Source organism: Schistocerca americana, chromosome X (genome assembly GCF_021461395.2).
Source record: "Schistocerca americana isolate TAMUIC-IGC-003095 chromosome X, iqSchAmer2.1, whole genome shotgun sequence".
In the NCBI taxonomy this organism is placed as follows: domain Eukaryota; kingdom Metazoa; phylum Arthropoda; class Insecta; order Orthoptera; family Acrididae; genus Schistocerca; species Schistocerca americana.
Genome location: NC_060130.1, coordinates 512,160,178 through 512,186,396, shown reverse-complemented (window position 1 = coordinate 512,186,396; position 26,219 = coordinate 512,160,178). Strand labels below are relative to the sequence as shown.

The window sequence follows — 26,219 nt, the reverse complement described above, 5'->3', positions numbered from 1 at the left end:
ACACACGCAATCCGAGTTCCAAAATCAAAGTTCTGGTCCACAAAAGCAAGGTAACAGTCGTATTCAGCTATCGGTGTAACACAGGTGTCTACGGCGGGTTACTAACTGTCGATCCAGCTGCCGGTCCTCGTATTTATTCCCTGTAGCTGAACAACGGCTCTCCCCATGTGGGCCGGCCGCGGTGGTCTAGCGGTTCTGGCGCTGCAGTCCGGAACCGCGGGACTGCTACGGTCGCAGGTTCGAATCCTGCCTCGGGCATGGGTGTGTGTGATGTCCTTAGGTTAGTTAGGTTTAAGTAGTTCTAAGTTCTAGGGGACTTATGACCTAAGATGTTGAGTCCCATAGTGCTCAGAGCCATTTGAACCATATTTCTCCCCATGTGAGATGTCTGCAGTTGCCGCCACTCTTTCAGTCAGTTTCCATATCGCTGGACTGGCGGGATAGTGAATATGTGCTACGCCGATCTAATCTTTACGTTCTCCTCACTCGCACCGGTAACATCCAGAGGCGTCTGTCTCCTTGAAGCAGGCGCAGATCCATGGTTCGATTAATCGGAAGAGGGACGGAGCGTGCAAGGTTTGCTACGGTCTTCCCATCCCCCACGTATAACTTGCCATTGCTACCAATTTTAATGTGCCACAGAAGCGTATATATGTTTAATAATAGTAAGAATAAGATTTATATAAATGTTTTATTATAACAATAATAATCAGTTAATTCATTATTATAAAATGTATAAAATATTAAAATATAATAATTATATGTTTACTTTTGAGCCTACAACACAGCTTTAGCATAATATCCATGAAACTTCAATGAAAAGATATCGAGTATTTCAGTAGCAGTCGTCCCAAAATTTGAGAAGTGCATGTCTCATGCACCCGATTTAATAGCTCAGCATTACCAGTATTCCATTTAGCACTATGATTATGAACACAGATGTGTAGACCATGACTATGAGAGCACGTGCTGTTTATATCAATCGTTTCCGACCACATTTCTGTAATTATTTCTCCTCAGTGAAGGGCCTTCCCTTTCCTATGTTGCCTTAATCAACTATCTGTGATTTTCCGATTCTTCCTGTGACTATTTATTTATGTATTAGGGGCGATCAAAAAGTTTCCATTTGAGCGCGTTACTGCAGCGTATTTGCAGCAACGTAGCGCGACTCCGATGCTGGTATTTAAGCACCGACGTGTAGGTCAGGGATTAGTGCGACATTCGTATCTTTCTGACGTAAACGTAAACTACGTCCACAGGTCCTGGTAGACCCAGCAGTACCGGCTGGCCACCGTGTCATCCTCAGCCTACAGGCGTCACCGGATGCGTATATGGAGGGGCAAGTGGTCAGCACACCGCTCTCCCGGTCGTATGTCAGCTTTCAGACCGGAGCCGCCACTTCTGAATCAAGTAACTCCTCAGTTTGCCTCACAAGGGAGGAATTCACCCTGTTTGCCAACAGCGCTCGGCAGGCCAGATGGTCACCCATCCAAGTGCTAGCCCAGCCCGACAGCGCTTAACCTCGGTGATCTGACGGGAACCGGTATTACCTCTGCGGCAAGACCGTTGGCATCTTTCTGACGTGAGTCCAGTAAATGCAGAAAAGTGAGCTATGGCACCGTTATTAACAAATTACCAAATGCATCCAAACACGACCAACGTCTTGTTATTCTTCTACTGGCTGCCGAAGGACAAACAAATGGTTCAAATGGCTCTGAGCACTATGGGACTTAACATCAGAGGTCATCAGTCCCCTAGAACTTAGGACCACTTAAACCTAACTAACCTAAGGACAACACACACATCCATGCCCGAGGCAAGATTCGAACCTGCGACCGTAGCAGTCGCGCGGTTCCGGACTGAAGCGCCTAGAACCGCTCGGCCACACCAGCCGGCGAAAGACAAACACCGATATACATCAATCGGAGAGTGAAGAATGTTTATGGAGCAGCATGTCTATCGAGAACCACCGTTTTGAACTGGTGTGCCAGGTTCCGTGTTGGTCGCAACTCGACTGGAAGGTGAGCCTCATCCATTAGGGATAACAACAAGCAGGCGTTGATGATGCGATTATGTCCTATAATTTTGACCTCTCTCCGTGCGATTATCACGCCATTGGTCCCTTAAAAAGGCCTTGAAGGGTCGAAGAATCGTGTCGGACCAAGACTTGCAGCAGGCAGGTACGGACTACTTCACGCAGCAGGACTCAGTGCTTTACCAAACGGGTATTTCAACGGGGCGCGTCGGTGGGACGATTGCCTCAATGCTCATGGCGATTTTGCCTGATTAGCATACCGGTTCTGGACAGTACGGCCTTCGAACAGAAACTTTTTGATTGCCCCTTGTACTTGCTAAAATGTCACTGGTTGATACCTAGAAGCAAAATCAAACCGTACAACTGCTACTACAACCACATAAATGAAAAAAAGAGAAGAAAAGTTACATTAATTACATAACGGATAAATTATAGCAATGAATACCGATTATATTATAAAAAACTGAAAATCACCATATTCTAAATGAAAACTATCATCTGATCCGGAAGCCGATCCGCATTATGTTTGTTTTACCAAAGCAAGGTCTCATGCTCTGGTTATCCGTGATATGCGGTGCTGGTTTCCAGATGCTCTACTTCTCATTATACAGTATATTTAAGAGAGAGGAAAGTGAAAACGAGACAAATGGAAGAAAGTAAGTAAACTGTTTATTATTTCAAAAGTAATCTGCATTACTGTTCATACATTTATTCCACTATGAGACGAGACGGTCAGCACCTTTATGGGAAAATGCCTACAGAACCCAGGCGTGCACCTCTTCGTCCAAAGCAAATCGACGGGCAGGAATGTACTTCTTCGGTGCTTCAAAAATATGGCAATCGCATGGGTAGAAACCGGGACAATATGGAGAATATGTAAGAGCTTCCCAGAGAAACTTCTGCAGCCCAGTCGAAACAACCTTGGCAACATGTGGGTGAGTATTACCTTGTAACAGAATGATGCCTCAAATACGCTGCAGAAGTTACTCTAGAAAGTCCTTAAACATCCTTCACATAGTCCCGATCTCTCCCCATGCCATTTCCCTATTTTGGAGCCCTGAAGAAAGACAGTCGTGGTTTCGGACGAAGAGGTACACTCCTAAGTACAATCATGGGTTCCATGAAGGCATTACCAGTCTTGTCTGACAGTGGGATCAAAATGTTAACAATTATGGCTATTACTTTTGAAATGATAAGCAGTTTAGATACTTTTTTGAGCTTTCTGGTTTTAATGTGACTGCCCCTTACGATCAGTTCCTGTTTCGTAGAACTCGGTCGCCGCTGACGGATCCACAACCGCATCCATCCTTGCACTTCCTCGTCGATTGGAACCGACATCCACACATGTCTTTCTTCAGGTTGCCAAAGATGTGAAAATTACACGGTGAAAAAACGAGGCTGTACGGAGGATGTTGCAGTGTTTTTCAACCAATTGACAGAAAGGCTATAATGACCCCGCACGAAACTCCGTTGGATTCGCTCGTCGGATCTTTCTGAGGCCTTTGTAATCCCTTCACTACACTTAGGACCTTACATGCCTTGCTACCTATACTTTTTCAATGGGATAATGACAGTCTGGAAGGCGAGTGCCATGCAGCGACCTCGGCCGCAGGCGCAGGGTCCCACGTACGCTCTTCCTTCGGCAATTTCGAGAAAGTTGCTATTACGCGTGGGTTCCGCTGCAGCTGTCGTCGCACTGCAATCTCTTCCGCTATAGAAAACACACTGTATGGGAGGCAGGGAGCGGGCAGCGCCTGTGGAGAAAGTGAAGATCCACATTACACCTGACCCACTAAGACGAATCACCCGTCCCGCGGCGAGGAAAGGCCTGCGACGGAGGAGAGTCGCCGCGCTCGGATGGCTCAGCTGGAAAGGCACTTGTCCGCGACAGAGGGCGCTATGGGAAACGAACCCTCTGCCAGACACTTTATTGTGAATTGCAGAGTAATCACGTAGATGTAGATGAATGCTCGCGTATCATAACTTTCTTGGAGTCCAAACAATTCGTATTTAGGAACAGCACCGTTTCTCTCGAGCATCTACATCTACATCTACGTACATACTCCGCAATCCACCATACGGTGCGTGGTGGAGGGTACCTCGTACCACAACTAGCATCTTCTCTCCCTGTTCCACTCCCAAACAGAACGAGGGAAAAATGACTGCCTATATGTCTCTGTACGAGCCCTAATCTCTCTTATCTTTGTGGTCTTTCCGCGAAATGTAAGTTGGCGGCAAAAAATTGCAGTCAGCCTCAAATGCTGGTTCTCTAAATTTCCTCAGTAGCGATTCACGAAAAGAACGCCTCCTTTCCTCTAGAGACTCCCACCCGAGTTCCTGAAGTATTTCCGTAACACTCGCGTGATGATCAAACCTACCAGTAACAAATCTAGCAGCCCGCCTATGAATTGCTTCTATGTCCTCCCTCAATCCGACCTGATAGGGATTCCAAACGCTCGAGCAGTACTCAAGAATAGGTCGTATTAGTGTTTTATAAGCGGTCTCCTTTACAGATGAACCACATCTTCCCAAAGTTCTACCAATGAACCGAAGACGACTATCCGCCTTCCCCACAACTGCCATTACATGCTTCTCCCACTTCATATCGCTCTGCAGTGTTACGCCCAAATATTTAATCGACGTGACTGTGTCAAGCGCTACACTACTAATGGAGTATTCAAACATTACAGGATTCTTTTTTCTATTCATCTGCATTAATTTACATTTATCTATATTTAGAGTTAGCTGCCATTCTTTACACCAATCGCCGTCTGGTGTGGCCGATCGGTTATAGGCGCTTCAGTCTGGAACCGTGCGCCCGCTACGGTCGCAGGTTCGAATCCTGCCTCGGGCATGGATGTGTGTGATGTCCTTAGGTTAGTTAGGTTTAATTAGTTCTAAGTTCTAGGGGACAGATGACCTCAGATGTTAAGTCCCATAGTGCTCAGAGCCATTTGAACCATTTTACACCAATCACAAATCCTGTCCAAGTGATCTTGTATCCTCCTACAGTCACTCAACGACGACACCTTCCCGTACACCACAGCATCATCAGTAAACAGCCGCACATTTCTATCGACTCTATCCAAAAGATCATTTATGTAGATAGAAAACAACAGCGGACCTACCACACTTCCCTGGGGCACTCCAGATGATACCCTCACATCCGATGAACACTCACCATTGTGGAAACCCAGATTGTATTAGATCTAAGAGGCTGTACGATGCAGAACTAGCTGCGCGATTTGAGGCACCATGTCACGGAGCGAGCGGCCCCTCTCGCCGGTGGTTCGAGTCCTCCCTCGGGCATGGGAGTGTGTGTTGTTCTTAGCATAAGTTAGTTTAAGTAGTATGTAAGTATAGGGACCGATGACCTCAGCAGTTTGGTCCCTTAGGAAGTCACACACATTTGAACATTTTTTTGAAGCAGAACTGAGGTTGGCGCAGAGTTCTTTGATTCCGAACAAGCCGATATATTGCTCATTCTATATCAATCCTTACATAAAAAGATCACTCCGTTACAATCGAAACCACCTCAGATGCAAAGGATATATTCTTGTATGCGTTGGTGCAGGGATTAGCAGTTGACCCTTACCGCATACTAGTGTAACGTACTACTCATAAATAAACGATAAGGTTCGTTATTGTATGATTATACGATTGCTTAACAGTCACTGCAAGCAGTCGTATCAGTCAGATATCTGGGAGTAGGTGAACAGAGCGATTTAACTTGGAACGATTTACACAAAACTAATAGCTGGGAAGGCATGTGCCAGACTGAGAACGGAGATTGTGTACAAACCGATCGATGGACCGATACTTCAATATTTCTCGTCAGTCTTGGACCCGTACCAGATAGGACTGACAGAGGAAACAGAAAAGAACCAAAGAGGAGCAGCGCGTTTCGTTTAGAAATCGTGAAAGCGAACGGAGATGCTCTGCCAGCTCCAGTGGCAGGCATTACAAGAGAATCGGTGTGTGGTTTGCTTTTACAATTCCGAGAGTTTCCTTTCCTAGAAGAGTCAACCAGAATATTGATTCCTCCTGCCGGCCGGTGTGGCCGAGCGGTTCTAGGCGCTTCAGTCTAGAACCGAGCGACCGCTGCGGTCGCAGGTTCGAATCCTGGCTCGGGCATGGATGTGTGTGATGTTCTTAGGTTAGTTAGGTTTAAGTAGTTCTAAGTTCTGGGGGACTGATGACCTGAGATGTTAAGTCCCACCCGGGTTCCCGGGTTCGATTCCCGGCGGGGTCAGGGATTTTCTCTGCCTCGTGATGGCTGGGTGTTGTGTGCTGTCCTTAGGTTAGTTAGGTTTAAGTAGTTCTAAGTTCTAGGGGACTTATGACCACAGCAGTTGAGTCCCATAGTGCTCAGAGCCATTTGAACCATTTTGTTAAGTCCCATAGTACTCAGAGCCATTTGAACCATTTGATTCCTTCTATGTATACCTCGCAAGAAGACCCTGAAGGTAAAATTAGAGAGATTCGAGCTCACATCGCAGCTTAGCAACAATTGTTCTTCCCGCTTAACGTTCGCGACTGGACCACGGGTAAAGGAGGAAGTAGCAGTGATAAAAAAAGAACCATCCGCCACATACCATAAGGTGGCTTGCGGAGTACAGATGCAGATGTATTCCAACGGCCGGTTTCGGGAATTCATCCCGTTCTCAGGAGCGACGTAAACTATAAAAGCGTCAATAAACAGTTTTCTCAAAAGTCCTGAACGGTGTTATCATGCACGTAATCTGAAGTCCTCGTTTCACAAAGCAAAGTGACGTAGTTAATCAGTAGTCCTAACCATCGTTACGTATACAAATTCAAGTTCACCCTATCACTGCACGTAGTGCTAGTGTGAGGGTGAATGTACTCAGAAACTGTAGCCTACCACCGCCTTTGATGTGTTATTCCCGAATTATTATTTTGCCGAACACAAAACTTTCTTGATAGAATGCGAGCTACTGCGTTCAGGTATGCGAGCACGGTAACGTCATGAATCCACGGGACGGAAGTGTGCCAGTCGCATATGAAAGGCGTTTGGCGAAAGCGTCTACTGGCTGCTGCCTTTTTGGATTACACTGGTACGAACCAGTATCGAAAGTGCCAGCGTGCAGTCCTCATACGGGCATACAGACCTCAACAATTTTTTCACCGCTATTTTTGAATTGTGTGTGACAAAATCCAGAATTTTTCCCCAGCTTTGTACGCTTACTGCGTGTTACATCATCCGTTATTAATAAGTTCAGCCCGTTCTAAAGGGCTTGCCTCATTTCCCCGTTGAGTACTACTGAGTGATAATTCCGAAGTGACAGAATTGTTACCGACAATTCAACTACTATAAACATATGACTAAAGTGAATCAAATATATTCTGTTGCGTTCCTTTTGACTTATCGAGCTAGGCAATTTACCGATATTGCACCTGCCGATATAAAGCGATTCGGTATTGAAATCTTAAAAAGAAATTGTTGAACAATTTTCTTATCGTTATATATTTTTATTCTAAATTCTGACTTTTGGCTAGTAGCCTTACCGACGTCTCAACTCTCTCGAACGATTTCATCACATTTGCAATATACAAAGTGTTTCATTATTCCTATTGCAGGTTTCTAGGGGTTGTAGAGGGGAGTTAGTAGATATAGCATTGATAAGGAATCCATGTCCGGAAAGGTACTGTTTTGATGTAAAATAACTTTGAAAATCTGATCACTTTCAAATCGTTCAATTTACGGCAGCCGCCAAACACACAGCGTAGACAAAGGGCTCTATGCTCTACGAGAGCCATAGCACGGACAATGTTTCGAGTACTTGTCATCGGGTTCTTTCCTACGTGACGAAGGACGTTCTCTTCACAGTCGAGAGTGCGGCGCGTCCGTGGTGCACTACACTGAGTCCTCCTAGTTGCGAACGTATCAGTCTATTTTCTTCAATTGGAAGTTTGTATGAGCACAACGTATATCAACGAACACAAGGCAGAAATGCTAGTTATCTATGGAGGCTTTAACTTTTCAGAACAGTAATGACAGGCGTGCACTTTCCTTATGTTTCCATTTCTTTACTCTCTGCTTCAGAAAGTGGACGAGTCTTGTTACCCGAGAATCTGCACTGTGTCCTAGTACAGAAGAGTAAAATTCAATTGTGTTACATTTTTATAAATGTCTTGTTTACGTGAATGATACACTGTGATACGTTTTTGAGCAAGTCTTGAGGAGATGAAGTGGATCACCGAATAAAAAATATATGGTGCTACTTGAAAAACACGTATCGCTGTACATATTTTCGTAACGAACAAAGATACAGGAACAACAGTCATGCTGGCTGAAGTCCCCTTGGTAGCTAAACAACATTTACTTGATACATTATTTAATTTTGCTGAAGGGCAAAAAGTTATTTGCGGTGGTAAAGCAAATTGGTCACCATGAATCCAAGTTGTAACGGGTATAAGTGCGGATATTTTTATGTGTGTACCTTACATGTACACGCATGAGTGTGTTTGTTGCTTTTCTCTGCCTCGAACAGTCCTCCCACAAACACATCACGAACTTGTACGACCTGGTGTATTCGGACAGTGTAACGGCTGTAAGTGCAGATATTGCTGTTGGTGACACAAAACGGTGTACTGAACAAGGTAACCTCATTAGTTACGTCACTTGCAGACTAGTTCAAATCAAATGGCTCTGAGCACTATGGGATTTAACGTCTGAGGCCATCAGTCCCTTAGAACTTAGAACTATTTAAACCTAACCTAAGGACATCACACACAGCCATGCCCGAAGCAGGATTCGAACCTGCGACTGTAGCTGTCGCGCGGTTCCAGACTGAAGCGCCTAGAACCGCTCGGCCACACCGGCCGGCTGCAGACTAGTAATTACAGCTATTACAAGTCGTATTTTTTAGGTTGGGTAGTACCTCCAACTACATGTGTCAAGAGCAAGCTATTAATGTTTATTTCCTCTGGGCAGCAGTTACGTTTTGAAGTGTGGGCGTTTGGATGTAAAAGGTTAATCTATTCAGAAGGCGTAGTCCACATAGAAGTACATTGACGACTATGCAGGAAACACCAGGTCGTAAAATTCGTGATGTGTTTGTGGGAAGACTGTTCGACGCAGAGAGAAGCAACAAACACACTCATGTGTGTACATATTAAGGCACACACATACAAATATCTGCACTTATACCCGTTACAAACTTGTATAAATCGTGATCAATTTACTTCACCACTGCAAATAACTTTCTGCCCTTAAGCAAAATTAAATAATGTATCAAGTAAATGTTGATTACCTACCAAGGGTACGTTAACCAGCATAATTATATATATATATATATATATATATATATATATATATATATATATATATAATTTTGACTGTATGCACTGGTACCCCATACATCTACATCTACATCCATACTCCGCAAGCCACCTGACGGTGTGTGGCGGAGGGTACCTTGAGTACCTCTATCGGTTCTCCCTTCTATTCCAGTCTCGTATTGTTCGTGGAAAGAAGGATTGTCGGTATGCTTCTGTGTGGGCTCTAATCTCTCTGATTTTATCCTCATGGTCTCTTCGCGAGATATACGTAGGAGGGAACAATATACTGCTTGACTCTTCGGTGAAGGTATGTTCTCGGAACTTTAACAAAAGCCCGTACCGAGCTACTGAGCGTCTCTCCTGCAGAGTCTTCCACTGGAGTGTACCTATCATCTCTGTAACGCTTTCGGAATTACTAAATGATCCTGTAACGAAGCGCGCTGCTCTCCGTAGGATCTTCTCTATCTCTTCTATCAACGCTATCCGGTACGGATCCCACACTGCTGAGCAGCATTCAAGCAGTGGGCGAACAAGCGTACTGTAACCTGCTTCCTTTGTTTTCGGATCGCATTTCCTTAGGATTCTTCCAATGAATTTCAGTCTGGCATCTGCTTTACCGACGATCAACTTTATATGATCATTCCATTTTAAATCACTCCTAATGCGTACTCCCAGATATTATGGAATTAACTGCTTCCAGTTGCTGACCTGCTATTTTGTAGCTAAATGATAAGGGATCTATCTTTCTATGTATTCGCAGCACATTACAGTTGTATAAATTGAGATTCAATTGCCATTCCCTGCACCATGCGTCAATTAGCTGCAGATCCTCCTGCATTTCAGCACAATTTTCCGTTGTTACAACCTCTCGATACGCCACAGCATCATCTGCAAAAAGCCTCAGTGAACTTCCGATGTCATCCACAAGGTCATTTATGTATATTGTGAATAGCAACGGTCCTATGACACTGCCCTGCGGCACACCTGAAATCACTCTTACTTCGGAAGACTTCTCTCCATTGAGAATAACATGCTGCGTTCTGTTATCTAGGAACTCTTCAATCCAATCACACAATTGGTCTGATAGTCCATGTGATCTTACTGTGTTCAATAAACGACTGTGGGGAACTGTATCGAACGCCTTGCGGAAGTCAAGAAACACGGCATCTACCTGTGAACCCGTGTCTATGGCTCTCTGAGTCTTGTACTTCTGATGAAATATTTTGAGGCGTGGCACGATAGAACTTTATTTTATACAAGTACAAACGTTGTATTCATACCTTTAAAATACTCAGAAAAGCGTTAGAATGAAGTTTTACAAAGTCTAAATTTAAACCTCGCCTCGCGCCTCGGAAGGTCTCAGTATCGGGACCTCTTTCTTTAAAAATCAAGCAATGTACATATAACTTTTTTACATATTGTCCAAGAAGGCGGAGACCAGTATTTCTACAAAGATTTCTTGAATATTGTCGAGTATAGAGCATAATGGAGATACAAGGCAACCAAATGAACAAGAGAGTGTGAAAATTGAGATAAAGTGAAGTATTATGTCGCCTTGGAAGTCGGTAAGCCCGTAAGGACTCAGGCGTCTCGCAGTAGTTAAGATGTTTTGTATTCTCCCTTCATTCTCCATGTACGTTTTCATTATGACATGTGAGTATTGTGCATGCGCTTCATGTAGGGCAGGATGAAATCCAGTGCCGGCGCATACACTCTTAATACGAAGTGAAAGAACCTCGTCAAATGTCTTGTAAAAAGGGCCATAGCTCACTCGTCTCGCACCAAGGAGGCCGCCGTAATTAATGAGCGGATCATCACCAACAATGCCACAGGTCGGCACTCAGCGATATACTTCAGAGACTTTGGAATTTCACCCAGGACGCTTGTGCATTGTCTGTCGATCAGGAACTTTTCGTCACCCTTTGCTGGTCAAATACATGGCGAGCGCCACAGTACTAACGCGCATTACCCATCTCGGCTACAGTGTTGGTGAAAATTAAGGGAGAGGATATGGACATCTGCATTTTCGTCGTGTCGCATACCGTGGAACAAAATTCTGTACATTTTTCATCAACCCTGTCTGCAGCGGGCGTACGCTGTTGTGGTAAAATGTAAACACGAACATTAAGGGCTCAGATCTCATTTCTCCTCTTGACCTCAACTCAAAGCGCCATTTTGCGCTACGAATAGCAATATACGAGTAGGACGATCTTTTGACAAACAAATTAATATAAATGTCCACAGGCTAATTTATGTTCTGTGGCGCACCCGAAAGTTCTATTTTGTTTATGATCATCTTCGCTCATTGAGCGCAACTGGTACGCTACGGTTGACTGGCAGCATGCTGTGACCATAAACTGAAAAAAAAGAACTTTCGACAGGGGTCATCTTTCTACTAAGTATTTCATGTTCTTTCTGAACGATAATTCCACACTCTCTGTGGAAGGAGACACTACTATCTCGTACTTTACATTCTGCGATCACGTCGTACACTTATAACTTCTAGAACTCCCGAGCCTTTTCTACTCGATTACAAAAATGTTAAGAGCGAAAATTACTGTGTTCCTTTATTTTAACATGAAAATTTATCAGAAGCGTTCGAAGTGACGTCCGTTGGCAATAATTCTTGGCGGTTTAGTGAAAAAATAAACTGAGAAATTGTTTTTAAGAGTCGTCCAGTCACTGCATGCGCAGTCCTGTCTCGTTGTATATGAGCATGTCGGACACTAAACTGCTCCAAAGGTGTGAAGGACTGCCTCTGCTGATGCTGTGTAATTCTGCAGTACTTCGCCAGTGCTAAGCCGAAGTTAAATGATAGTCAAGTTGAGTATGTTGCCTCTGAGTAGGCTGTTACAAGCAACCGGCTTCTCTGGAGATTGTTTGCAGATAGACGCCGAGTGTCTCCTTAATACACAGAACATAAACGCAATGGAGAAATTGTGAGCTCTCCTTGCGGACGACGTGACTGGGATCGCTAAGATGGCAGCCATATTTGTCTTTTCTTCCATTCTGCCTGATCAAACGCCAGAGTTCTTGTAAATTCAGTTTCATAATGGATGTAACTGATCCAGAGCAGTAACTGCTGGAAGTCGACACCTCTACATGTAATTGTGATACTGAAAACTGATTATTGAGTATCTTTGAGTACATATACGTAGAAATGGAAACAGTGATTTAAATGAGGGAAAAGAGATAAGTATCCCTACAACAGTATAGGACGATTTGTTGACAAGTAATATAATAAAAGGCGGTAGGATTTCTACGACAATGGAAATCCCAAACTCCGCCAGGGGCTGTACAGCAGCTTGTGGAGTATATATGTAGATCCACAGTAAGCTCACAGAAGAGATGATTCGAACTAGGGAAAATATTGAAAGAGGCACGTCGAATCAACGGTACGCAATTGTGTGTCGATTAGCCAGAAATCACAGTTTCTTGCCATAGCAGTTGGTCTCTTTCGCGTCGTTTGCATCGTGTACAATTGGAACTTCAACAGTGTCTGGTTTTTCGATTCTTTGTGGGATGCCGTTGGGTTGGTTACCTAAAGAACGACCAAGTGAGACGGCGCGGTGATAAGGCAATAGACTCGTATTAGGAAGGGCGCCGGTTCAAATCTCCGTCCGGCCGTCCAGATTTAGGTTTTCTATTATTCCCCTAAATCGGTTAAGGCGAATGCCGGGACGGGTCCTTTGAAAGGTTACGAAAAACTTCCTTCCAAATCCATCCCCAAACAGAGCTTGTGCTCCGTCTCTAATGACCACGTCCTCGACGTGACGTTAAACCCTAACCTTCTTGTTTCTAAACAGTGACTAGGCTTCAGCAACTAACTCAACCTTTAAACAAGGATGATCGCAGAAACCGGATCGATATGCATTCGGGAGTAGCGAGCGTCAAATCTCCGTCCGGTCATCTAGTTGTACGTATTCTATGTCTTCCGTAGATCGAAATACACGAATGCTGAGATAGTCCTCCTAAAAAGACATGGATTGCCTTTCCCTTCGTTGTCCTATCCACGCTTTTGCTTCGCCCTTAATGACCTCGTCGTCAACGTGACATTGAAGGGTAATCTTCTGAATTAGAAACTTAGCCTGCGGACGCCCTAGCCATCGTGCAAACCAGAGGATCGTTGTAGAACGTTGCATGACCTGAACGCACAATTTCCTTGTGATCAACGCCATTTAATGTGATTTTTGGCTCTTCTAGTTTTCTCTCATAGAATTAACGAAGATGCACTGACACTTCCGTAAAATTCTGAAACCATTCGTTATTTTCTTCCTACGGCTACAGTAGATTGTATATTCCAACATCTTTATGCAGCATAGACGTCTTACTGGCTTCAGTCGAGATGTTATCATGCAACGTTGAGTTGCAAGCTTTACAAACCATGAAACGGCGCACGTGTTTACCCTAGTTCGAAGAGGAGGGAAGTAGGAAATTGTTCGTGACATCCCATATACTTTGTGTTATTATCCTCGGTCGCTGTACCCTGTTTCACCTCAGTATGGCAGTTTCTGTTCGTTGTTCGGATGTTTTGTGTTTATTCTAGGTCATACGTACTAACCCGCTGCCGTGCGAGGCGGTGCAGTGGGTAGCACGTTGAAATTGCGTTAGGGAAGAGCCGTTTTCAAAGCCCCGTCCAGAACTTCTAATGTATGTTCTTCACCATTTTTGTAAATCGCTCAGGAGAAAGTTGGGAAAGTTTTTTTGAAAAGCGCACAGCCGATTTCCTGCTCCATCCTCATCCTTTCGTAGTTTGTGGCTCAGTTTTTAATGACCTCATCGAGGACGGAACATTAAAAGGGAAATTAACGTGCTTGCTAGCTACCTTTTCTTCCTTCCTTCTCTTCTAATGACCTTGGTGGCAATAGTATCATATTGGTACATAAGTTCGTAGTGTTTATGTTTTGCATGTCGATATTCCGGTTGCTATGGGTTTATTTATCGATTGTCATTTTTATTCACAGTTCACTGTTGTTATTTGCATTTACATATTGTCATTTTGTCATTGGGATAGTGTGAGTGTAACTGTGAACGCTAGAAAATAGAGTGCCAAGTGATGAAATCGGAACATTTCCGATATATTCTTATGTTTGAGTCCAGTAGACAGCGTGGTCTCGCGGTTCTAGGCGCGCAGTCCGGAACCGTGCGACTGCTACGGTCGCAGGTTCGAATCCTGCCTCGGGCATGGATGTGTGTGATGTCCTTAGGTTAGTTAGGTTTAAGTAGTTCTAAGTTCTAGGGGACTGATAACCACAGCAGTTGAGTCCCATAGTGCTCAGAGCCATTTGAACCATTTGAACCAGTAGACAGCAACGGAGGCAGCCAGAAAAAATTGCACCGTGTATGGTGATAATGTTACTGGACATAGCACAGCAAGAAAACGGTGTTCTCGGTTTAAGGAGAATCGTTTTGACATTAGTGACTCTCCACGCTCTGTAAGGCCTTCGGGCTTTGGTGAAGATCGCTTAAACGCATTAATCCACAATGATTCACGTCATTGTGCTCGAGAACTGTCAAATGTGATGAACTGTGATCATTCCACAGTCGTGCGACAACCCAAAATCACAAAAATCAGCTGGTGGCCGTATGTGCATCTCTACTTGCTCATCATCAACTATCTCGTTAACAACACCGACCATTCCTATCTTGTATTGCTACTGGTGACAAGAAATGGTGTCATTATGCTAACATGAGGGAAAGAAAGGAATAGCTGAGTACAAAAAAAAGCAGCTCCCCGTACAAAGACCTACGCGCACCCACAAAAAATAATGTTATTCATTTGGTGGAACAGCAACAGTGTGGGTGGTGTACTATGAATTGCTTCCTCGAGGTGTATCCATCGCAGCTGACATTTATTGTCGACAACTGAGACGTCTTGCAGACGATCAGGAAGACTGCGTGAAATGATGCTACTTCACAATAACGCCCACCCGCATTCTCCTATACTGACAAAAAACACTATACAGGAGTTGGGTTGGGAAGTCATTCCTCACCCACCTTATTCAGCTGACCTTGCGCTCTCAGATTTTCACGTTTCCCTTTCCGGACGAAAATGCGCTCCGACCATGGCTCGACGAGTTCTTCGCCTCAAAACCACGTGATTTCTACAGTCGCGGAATCAAAAACCTACCTTAGCATAATGTTGTAAATACTGAAGGTGAATATATTACTGATGACTAAAGTCTCTGTTATGTGTATTTGTTGTATTTATTAAACTTACGAAAAAAAGCTACGAACTTATGCACCAACCTAATACATTAGTATACACGAGAAATGACTTCGCTGTCTTGTTCTCTGTGCATCTGTAACTCGTCACCTTTGCGGTGTGAGTGTATGTCGCTTAGGGGCCAGAGATAATCTTTATTTCAGTGCTCTGACGTATCTGAACCTCTTTGGAATATCATGCAAGTGTCTTTCTGTTTTAAACATCTTCGCAAAAGCGCGAGTGATGATGTTTCTACTGATAGACAACCTACCGGCCGTGGGGGGCAAGTAGGACGAAATAACAGCAAAGTGAAAGAAGATGATGACGATGATGGATATGAAAAGAAAACCGTTGTTCTTGAACATTCTTTGTCACATTAATTCATCATTTAAATTTCTGACACAGTTGCGTGCAATTTATAATGGTGACTAGTTTCGAAAGTAGCCTTTAATTTTCAAAATCCAGACCTGTACTTAAAGTCCTTATCAGAGCAAAATCCACTGATTATCATAGTGATTCCTGCAAGCAGTTGAACTGCTGCAGAAATAATGTCCAGAATGCAGTTTTTTATTTACCAGTGTTTTAAGAACGAACGTGAAGGTAAGTAGCAATTTGCGGGAGCTCTCATTAGCTGCCGCAACATTAGACCAGCTGTTCAGACCCAGAAGGCACCATTTCTTGCATGAGTTCCTGTTCTTATAACGGGAGCACAATGCTCGTCTACGTGGCAGAAAAGAAATCAACACCTTTTCACTGAATCTTAGATTCGGCTTCTTGCGCAGTCTGTCCACTCATCAGATGTGTTCCCCTTACAACGATTCAGAAGACTCTACTCCGTGTACCTTTGGGTTTTAGTTGTTTGCATGTTATATTTCTGAAGTGAGGTTGGGAAATAAGTCCGCAGGTGTCCAGGGACTGTGGGAAATCACTTATGAACCTCATCAAAATTGGCCGTTGCAGCAAACCAACGACCGTCAATTCGCCGCGCGGAACTATTAAGAGTTGATGCAAATGCTTATATTGCAGGCTAGTTCTCTTCGCTTTGCGTTATGCGAGCAGATATTTGAAGAACACCTGAAAGTTTATATATATATATATATATATATATATATATATATATATATAGGTTTGTGATCACAGGAAATGTTTTCGCGTCTGATGATAGAACTATATCCTACCGATGGATATAATTCTAGAGGCAACCGCAACGACTGTACATTCAACACGTGTGTATAAAATATAATCGACGTTTCTAGAGGGAACCGTCAGATTATATTATCACACTGTTTGAGGTAACATTACGCGATTTAACGGTCGTGGCACAAGTTTCCTTGAGAGGAAAGCGTTACGTTCACGGTTTGCTGCATCACTGTAAATAAACGAGGCCTGAAATTAGGCATGAGTGGCAAAAGACGCATTCGTGGCATCCAGGCAGTATGCTTTCTTTGGCGGAAGAGACTGCGTGACGGAACTAAGGCAGCGGAACCAGCTTGTAATTATAGCCTCCTCCATATGCATCGCATATTTTACTTGCTCAGTTGATTTTTTTCACTTTTTGCCCTTATTCTTTTCTATTCCGCTAATTCAAACTGACGGACGTGTCTCACCCATGAATTTACACTTCAGTCCTGCCCGATGGCTGAGGATGAATCCTGTCGCTTATATGGTGACCCAGGATAATGTAATTTAGGAGCGATGGGATGGTGCAGCTTCTTTACGCATTTGCAGTTAACTTAAGTGTCGTGTGCGTCCTGCAATCATACGGATGCACATGATCGGACAGTAGATTCTTGTATCATTCACCGATGAGAGACTGTGGCAAATGTGTCAGAGGACCCCATTCGTTCCATGTGAGCAACCTCCACACAAGAATATCTCTTCTACCTGCCAGAACGGTGCTCCTTTACCAATCAGAATCCTTCATGTGATTCTCTACGTGCAGGAATTCTGCCACTGGAGAATACCAACAGGCTCACCAGTCCAGGTGGCCTTTTCTCACGCTTCATATGTCTAATAGTAGTGTTCTTCTACATCTAAATAGATACTCCGCAAGCTACCGTATGGTGCGTGGCGGAGGGTACCCTGTACCACTACTTGTCATTCCCCCCCTGTTCCACTCGTAGATAGAGCGAGGGAAAAACGACTGTCTGCACGCCTCCGTATGATTCCTAATTTCTCTTACCTTACCTTCGTGGTCCTTACGCGAAATGTATGTTGGAGGCAACAGAATGGTTGTGCAGTCACCTTCAGATGACGGTTCTCTAAATTTTCTTAATAGTGTTTCCCGAAGAGTTCCCAAAGCATCTCCGTAACACTTACGTTTTGTTCGAACCTACCGGTAGTAAATCTAGCGGCCCTGCTCTGAACTGCTTCGATTTATGCCTTCAATCCGACTTGGAACGGATCAGAAACACTCGAGCAGCACTCAAGAATTGGTCGCACGAGCGTCCTATATGCGGTCTCCTTTACAGGTGAACTACTCTTTCCTTAAATTCTCCCAGTAAACCGAAGTCGACCATTTGCCTTCTCTACCATTGTCTTCACATACTCGTTGCACCTCATATCGCTTTGCAACGTTACGCCCAGATATTTAAACGACTTTACTGTGTCAAGCTGGACATTAGTAATACTGTATCCGAACACTGCAGATTTGTTCTTCCTACTCGTCCCCATTAACTTACATTTTTCCACATTCAGGGCTAGCTGTCATTCATCACACCAACTGGAAATTTTGTATAAGTCGTCTTATATCTTCCTACAGTCACTCGACTTCGACACCTTACCGTACACCACGGCGTCATCAGCAATCAGCCGCAGACTGGTGTCCATCCTGTCCGTCGAATCATTTATGTATATAGAGAGCAACAGCGGTCCTATCACACTTCCCTGGGGCACTCCTAACGATACCAATGTCTCTGATGTACACTCTTCGTCGAACACAACGTACTAGGTTCTGTTATTTAAGAAGTTTTCGAGCCACCCACATATCTATGAACTTATTCCATATGCTCGTACCTTCGCCTGCAATGGGGCACCTTGTCTTGCTCCCGTTTTAATCTCTGACGTGTGACGTGCAGTGACAAAAAATATCGGACGTGCCAGTGACTTTTCTACCCCATAGTGGGAGAATGGTTTTGTATGGTATGGGCGGAAACCGGATGTTACTGTACGTCATTGAGATGGCAGGCTCTTGTCCGTCTGTCCGTTTCTGCCGGCCGAGGTGGCCGAGCGGTTCTAAGCGCTACTGTCTGGAACCGCGCGACCGCTACGGTCGCAGGTTCGAATCCTGCCTCGGGCATGGATGTGTGTGATGTCCTTAGGTTAGTTAGGTTTAAGTGGTTCTAAGTTTTAGGGGACTGATGACCTCAGAAGTAAAGTCCCATAGTGCTCAGAACCATTTGAACCATTTTTTGTCCGTTTCTACAGTCCGAGGTAGTCGGCAACGATGCTTGTCATCAGCAGGCTGATGCCCGGGGCAGGTGACTCTGGCAGAGACGATTTTCTCCGAGTCAAGATACTCATGCCACTCCATTGGCACGGTATCATGGTGTGAAAAAACCAATGCCTACACGACCTCGGAGATGTGCATGTCCAATTCGTCGGGCACGGGCACCCACGACTTCGCTGATGTCGTGCGTCTTGCTCATTCTGCGCCGAATGTTACGCCGATGGCCCCGATGGCCAGTACGTCAGGCGACATCTCATTTACGTGCTTGGGACGCGGAGTTATTCCACTCACTGTCTCGGAACGTGAACACTCTCTCTCTCTCTCTCTCTCTCCCTCCCTCCCTCCCTCTCTCCCTCCTCACCCCCTCCCCTCCCCCCTCCCAACAAATCAGTTATCTCTTAATTCAACAGCTCGTGATTTCGTGCGAGAATAGTCGAAAAATTCTTGCAAACGGACGTTTCTCAACAGTTTATTAGCAGCCAGTTATTCGTTCTTTGTGTGCAGTAAGTTGTAGGAAATTACCCGACAGCAGACTTAATCAAGTGGCAAGTGTCACGAAATGAAGGAAAAAGTAAGGGGCGAGCAAAAATTTCCCGTTTGAGGGCGTATATGCACTGTAGCGCGGCCACGATGCAGGTATATAATCACCGACATGTAGGCAAACGAGATGTGCGGTAAATATAGAAACGTGACCTATGGTGGTGTTAGTGCCAGATGCGTCCAAACAGGGACAACGTGCTGTTATTCTGCCAAAGGACAAACACCGGTAGATAGCAATCGGAGAATGAAGAATGTGTATGGGCAGCAGGTCTGCCGAAAACCACCGTTGTAAAACGGACTGCTGCTGCTTCATAGACGCAAGTCCCCAAATAGCAAAGGTCGTAAAGCAGAAGTTACGCCAGTTCAAATGGGAGACACTCGAGCACCCGCCCTACAGCCCTGATCTCTCCCTATGCGATTGTCACGCCTTCGGTCCCTTAAAAAGGCCGTGAAGGGTCGACAGTTGCTGTGGGAGGAGGATGTGCAGCAGGCAGTTTCGGACTTCTCCATGCTGCAGGACGCGGTGTTTAACCAAACGGTTATCTTCGCCCTGGTGCGTCGGTAGGATGATTGCTTCAATACTCAAGACAATTTTGCCTCAGTGGCATGGCGATTCTGGACCGTACGGCCTTCGAGTGGAAACTTTTTAATCGTCCCTCATAGTTTTCACTTTAGAGGCGGAGTAGTGAACGTGTTATAGCTTGTAATAGAGACCAGAAAAGCTGCTTAATGTGTGATTCTATGCTCAGGACAATGCGTGAACCGAGGGGAAAGGACGAGAGAAACAAGCTTTGGCCTCTTACGTTCCATCGAAGTTAGAAACGGAGCACATGGAGGTAGGAAATCGACCGTGCTATTTTTGGAAAGCACCATTTATTCATCTTAATGGCTTTAGGACAACCATGACAAACCAGAATGAAGATTTTCAGACGGAGATTTGAATACGACTCTACTGCCTTTACGTTGCTTCAGGTCGCTCGGTCACAAGATACACTCATGTTCAGCAAAAAACAGAACATCTTGAACGACTAGAGATAGGACGTTCGTATTCACAGGACATGTACATTAGCATGTTCTGCAGAAGTGATTAGCATTTCAGTCACCTCGGTTCGGCACGTGTCCTGTTGCCTAGTAGGCACACGGTCCGCCATGGGCCCTGAAACTTGTTCCATGCGTGATGGCATCGACGTGTATAAGGCGCGAATGGCGTCCTGTGATATAGCCATCCATGCTGCGTGGTTGTTGCCACTGAGTCACAGCGCTGCACACGTCTTTTCACCATATTCCACACGTTTTCGATTGGCGATCTGGCTGATGTGGCGGGCCAGGTCAAAACACTGTCATCCTGTGACACCAAGAAGGCATGTGTTCGTGCAACATCATGTGGTCGTGCATTGTCTTGCTGAAAAATGGCGTACGGGGTGTTGTGCAGAAAGGGTATGGCTACGGGTCGCAGGATGTCATTCACGTAGATCACATTGCTCACAGTGTCCTGAACACACACCAACCGTGATATGCAGTTGTATCCCCTAGCACCCCACGCCATAAGACCTTGAGTTAGGCACTGTATGTCTTGTGCGAATGCAGTCACTGTGATGCCACTCCCCCTGTCTGTGGCGAACCAAAATGTGACCGTCATTTTCAAACAAACAGAACCTTAATTCGTCCGAAAACATTATCTGATGCCATTTCTGTCCCCAGAGACGTAGTTCCGCACTCCATTGCCGTGTAGCATGTTTCTGCACATTCGTCACAGGCAGGCGGAGAAGTGGATCACGCGCACGTAACTCATGCCATAATAAACAGCGACGGACTGTTACCCGTGGTAGTGTACGATGTATTGCGCTGTTCCACTGTTGCAGCCGAGCAGCCATGGAGGGCCCAGATCTGTCCTGCAATGCAATTAGGATGAGGTGTCGATCGTCTTGGGGGTTGTTCTGGGCGGTACGACCTGACCCATCTCGTGGAACCATTCTGCACACACCCTTTGCACTGCCTAAACACTTCGTCCAGCATGAGGAGCAATTTCCTGCATGGATGCATCACACTCTCTAATGCCAATAATATGCCCCCGTTCAGACTCACTGATTTGACGGTACGTCTGCGAGGCATCCTGCACGTCTGCTCAAGTCACACTGATTCATTATCTTCGATTTATACCGACAACGAGAGCCGCAGGCACATTTTGCTGGTAGGAGATGTTGCGCCGCGATATCGATGTTGACCTTGAACCTGTTGGCCGACATGTTTCAAATGCTAATTGTTTCTGCAGAACATACTAATGTACATGTCTCGTGAATATGAACTTCCTAACTCTAGTCGTTCAAAATGTTCTGTTTTTTTTTCTGAACTTGCTTGTAATATGGACCACACCTTTTCAGCTTTTCTCTCTAAGATGAGGGAAAAACTTACTGATAAGCTTTTGGAAGAAGGTGAGAACCTTTTGGATGCTCGTATGAAGAGGAAATTTGTTATACTGGTCTCGAACTGCGGCAGATCGCCGCGCTTCAAACTTGACAAGGTACTGAAGCTGTGTGACCACGCGTATTTTCCTTTTTTATGGAATTGTTTGCAAATATCTCTCTACGACGAATTTTTTGTGCTATCTTCAGGTATTATCAACGATACTAAATTAGATCAGTACATGAGATTGTTAGAGTTAGCGAGCGCTAGCTGATGCCTTTATCACCTTATCTTTCGGAATATATTTGAGTCGTTTTCACCCTGACAAGTAAAACTAAGGTATGCGTGACAACAAGGAAATGCGATTTAATTTCATTGATGCTAGAGGTTATTACTTCACTATTCGATGTGTGCATTAGTACAGAACACAAAGACAGGGTAGTACTTTGACTCTGTTGAGTGGAGGAAACTGTCCCACACACTCTCTTCACACAGTACACAATACAGGTTTAATTTAATTCTCAGTTAAAATGTCCAAGTCAGAGAAGATGGTACTGTCTTCCACTCACTGTTGATGTAGTCCTAAGAGAATATGATCGTGAAATCTCAGAGTACAGGATATGTGTGCAGAAGAAACAAAAATGGTTCAAATGGCTCTGAGCACTATGGGACTTAACATCTGAGGTCATCAGTCCCCTAGAACTTTGAACTACTTAAACCTAACTAACCTAAGAACATCACACACATCCATGTCCGAGGCAGGATTCGAACCTGCGACCGTAGCGGTCGCGCGGTTCCAGACTGAAGCGCCTAGAACCGCTCGGCCAGACAGCCGGCGCAGAAGAAACAGCCAGCTAGATGTCATTGCCCCACAAGGAGGGTAGGTGGGGTAAAGCCACGCAATTTTCAGTTATTCTAATATTGTGGTCATTGAAGGGTGCATTTTCAAGCTATTACAATCTGAAGTTCTAGATTGGGTTGTTACCTATGACTCACCAAATTTCAGCTCTCTCACTTTATTAATTGCAGAGAAATATATAATTTAGCAAAAAAAAAAAAAAAAAAAAAAGGGAAAAGAAAAGAAATTCCCCATTTTCTGACAAATGCGCCATTTTTCATTTTGGGGACCAACTAGAAAATTATTTACAAGCGAAAATGAAGTTTAAATGTAGTAGCGTCCACGAGAAATTCGTTGATTCTACTTTTCAAATCCTACATTACAGAATGTTCAAGTACAACATCAGAAATGGTACACGTAAGTAGTAAGAAACAGTCTTTCATCGGACAATAAGTTCCTATGAAACAAACCTGCCACCTGGTGGTCAACACGTGGCTCGAGGGCAGTCAATTCAAAAACTAGGTTCGGGTTTCTAGCCCATGTGGGGCTTTACCTCCACCTACCCTACGTCTCGAGTAGTTTGTATTACGTCGTCTGTGGTTGACTGTACCCCAAAATGTTATAAAATTATGGGCACCATACTGTAGCAAATTATCATACACCTATAAGGCTGTGGACGTACCCAACGTTAGCATTAGTCGGAAATGAATATTAGAGGAAATCCAATGGATAAATAAAATAAAGCTAGGATCAATCAAGCTAATAACTCTAGTTCTGTCGATTTACGGTCTTGAATTTGAACTATTCAAGACGTTTGTTCATTGAAGGTCTAATTCAAGCTGGCTTGCAACCCACTGACCTGTCAGAGTAGAGGCACACACACATCTGTCAGTAAATTGCTAAAAAAAAAAAAAAAAAAAAAAAAAAAAAAAAAAAAAAAAAAAAAAAAAAAAAAAGTCTACCGCTCTGCAGCTTATTGCAGGTTACGCTAGTGACTGAGCTGCGCACGTTACCGGAGCTTTGCGTGCTCAGTATGTCAGAATGCAGTCCAGTACTTTCAAATAATATAGCAAATTATCAGTATTCACGTAGTACTTTTAATTCCTCAGTTAACGGCCGAGATGTCGAAATCTTGCACTAACAGCTGACAAAGGGGCTGAAAGGTTCTTGTCTGATTACGCCGAAATGGAATGAAATAAGTTGCGCATCGGCTATCTAAGTGTTACGCCAGTGACGGCGAATGCCACTCTACGAAGGTATCTTCACCTGAGTCCCATTTTCCAAACAAACCAGAGAAAGCTATAGCGCGGCATTCTTTGTGTGGATAACAGAATCTGTGACATGTGCCTACACGGGCAGCCTTTTAACTCTTAAGTGAAGTCAAGTCTGTGGTACACCTTCTGAAACTAACTGAACTGTAGTTCTGCAACGTCATAACTTATTTTACATCCCATCCGATTTTCTGCATTTCTAGAAATGATTACGTGGTTTGGATTAGCATTCCCATTGAGATTCGTGACTCGAGGAACTGGTATATTTATATTTTGCGTCAAACAGCATTTCCCCGCAGACAACAGATAAGTATTTAATAGGAAGTTTTTGCAATTTAGTTAACCATTAACCCACAGAAATGATAACATTTTTAAAGATTGTTGCTGCACATAGGTGAATGCTTGCCTTGGACGTTAATTTTTTATCTTTTTACCGGTTCAGTATAATGGAGCCCTGAAGCAGCTGTTCTGCAACAAGGCCACCATCGGCCTCGTATTTGTTCCCCTTCTTTGCTTCCGTTGTTAGCAGTGTCTTATTATTTATTCAAATAATAACATCTTTTAGAAGATGTAATTATTGAGGCTGACTTGCCTATCGACTAAGCCGATACTCATAGGACATTTAATCAGGTTTTTGTACGATTCTATAAGATTTTCCCAACGGAAGTCGCCAGTGTTGATAGAAGTAGGGCCGCGCGGGATTAGCCGAGCGGTCTTGGGCGCTGCAGTTATGGACTGTGCGGCTGGTCCCGGCGGAGGTTAGAGTCCTCTCCCGGGCATGGTGTGTGTGTTTGTCCTTAGGATAATTTAGGTTAAGTAGTTGTGTAAGCTTAGGGACTGATGACCTTAGCAGTTAAGTCCCATAAGATTTCACACACATTTGAACATTTGATAGAAGTAGGATCTTAAATGTAACAGAAGCCGACTATTCAAGAACGTTTCCGTTCGCCATAATAGCATCAGTCTGCTAATGAAACGTAGACAGCATTTCATAATCGAGGACAAGAACGGCAGCAAAAGTTATCAAATCTGAGTATCTAAGGCAGCCAAAGGCATGAAAACTAACATTTAGCGTGCAGCCAGCCACATTGAGGTATATCGTGGAGTCGTAAGAACGCAGCCGCACTGCAAAAATTAGGTCACACAGATATTACAATTACCCGGACGAGGTACAGCAGTGGTTGAGACACACGATTCATATTCCTGGGGAGCTGGGTTCAAGTCGGCATCCGGCCATCCCGATTTAAATCAGCCGAAGATTCCTAAAATAACTTCAGGTGAAGTACGGGATTGTTACCACAACAAGACCTCTATCGATTTTGTTCTCCTTCGTTGTCCAACTGAGCTAATGTTCCGTCTGACGGCGTTCATGTCGACTTAACTTTTGACTCATATATTCGTTATTACTGTATTTATAGAAAAGTAATTTCCTTACATTAAGTAAATCATCATCATATAATCACTGTAATCATCATCATCATCATAAAATCAGCCATTTCATATCCACTGCTGAATAAGGTTCTCTTCCAGGCTTCTTCACGCGCTGTGTTTTTCTCCCATACGAATCTACGCTAACCGTACGTATTTTCTAAGGTCATCTACCCAGCTTCCTTCCTTATTCGATATTATTAACTATATCTTGAAATTAAGCAGAGTACTTCTTTGTTCCATCTACCGTCCTTGCCTACATGCCCCGTTCGCAGCCATTTCATGTTAATTACAGCCATAGTCATCATTTTTAGTTTCCAAGTTATTTATATAGCTGTCCATCCAATCGTCGTCTTCACTTGCACTTACGACAATAACTCAGCAAGACGTTCTATGAGTTCCCTATTAATCTGTTCAATTTTCTGTTCTGTGTGTTAACTATACATAATTTTAGACTCATTATAATTGATTTTTAAATCTACTTCTAATCTTTGTCTCTTAAGAGCTTCAATTAGTTAATTAAGATTTTCTGCGCTATAGGCAAACAGTGCCATGCTCATCTGCAACATGTCTTGTATCTCAAGGGTTGTTATTCCAAACTGAAACAAAAGCTTTCTTGAAACCGGTCAATCCCCGGCAAAGTGATAATTCAAACTAATTCCTCAGCTCTACAATTTCGTCCACATGTTTTAAGTGACACATTGAGCTACATCCATCTCTAAAACTAACTTATTCCTTTGCTGAACTAA

The 26,219-nt window shown here is 44.1% G+C and overlaps 1 protein-coding gene and 1 pseudogene across 1 annotated transcript in view; one reads left to right on the top strand and one right to left on the bottom strand.

Moving 5' to 3' along the window:
• Nucleotides 1-26,219, top strand: part of LOC124555404 (pancreatic triacylglycerol lipase-like) — a 452,049-nt gene that overhangs the window by 188,219 nt on the left and 237,611 nt on the right. The window lies entirely within an intron of this gene.
• LOC124557245 lies at nucleotides 1,454-1,571 on the bottom strand (annotated as a pseudogene).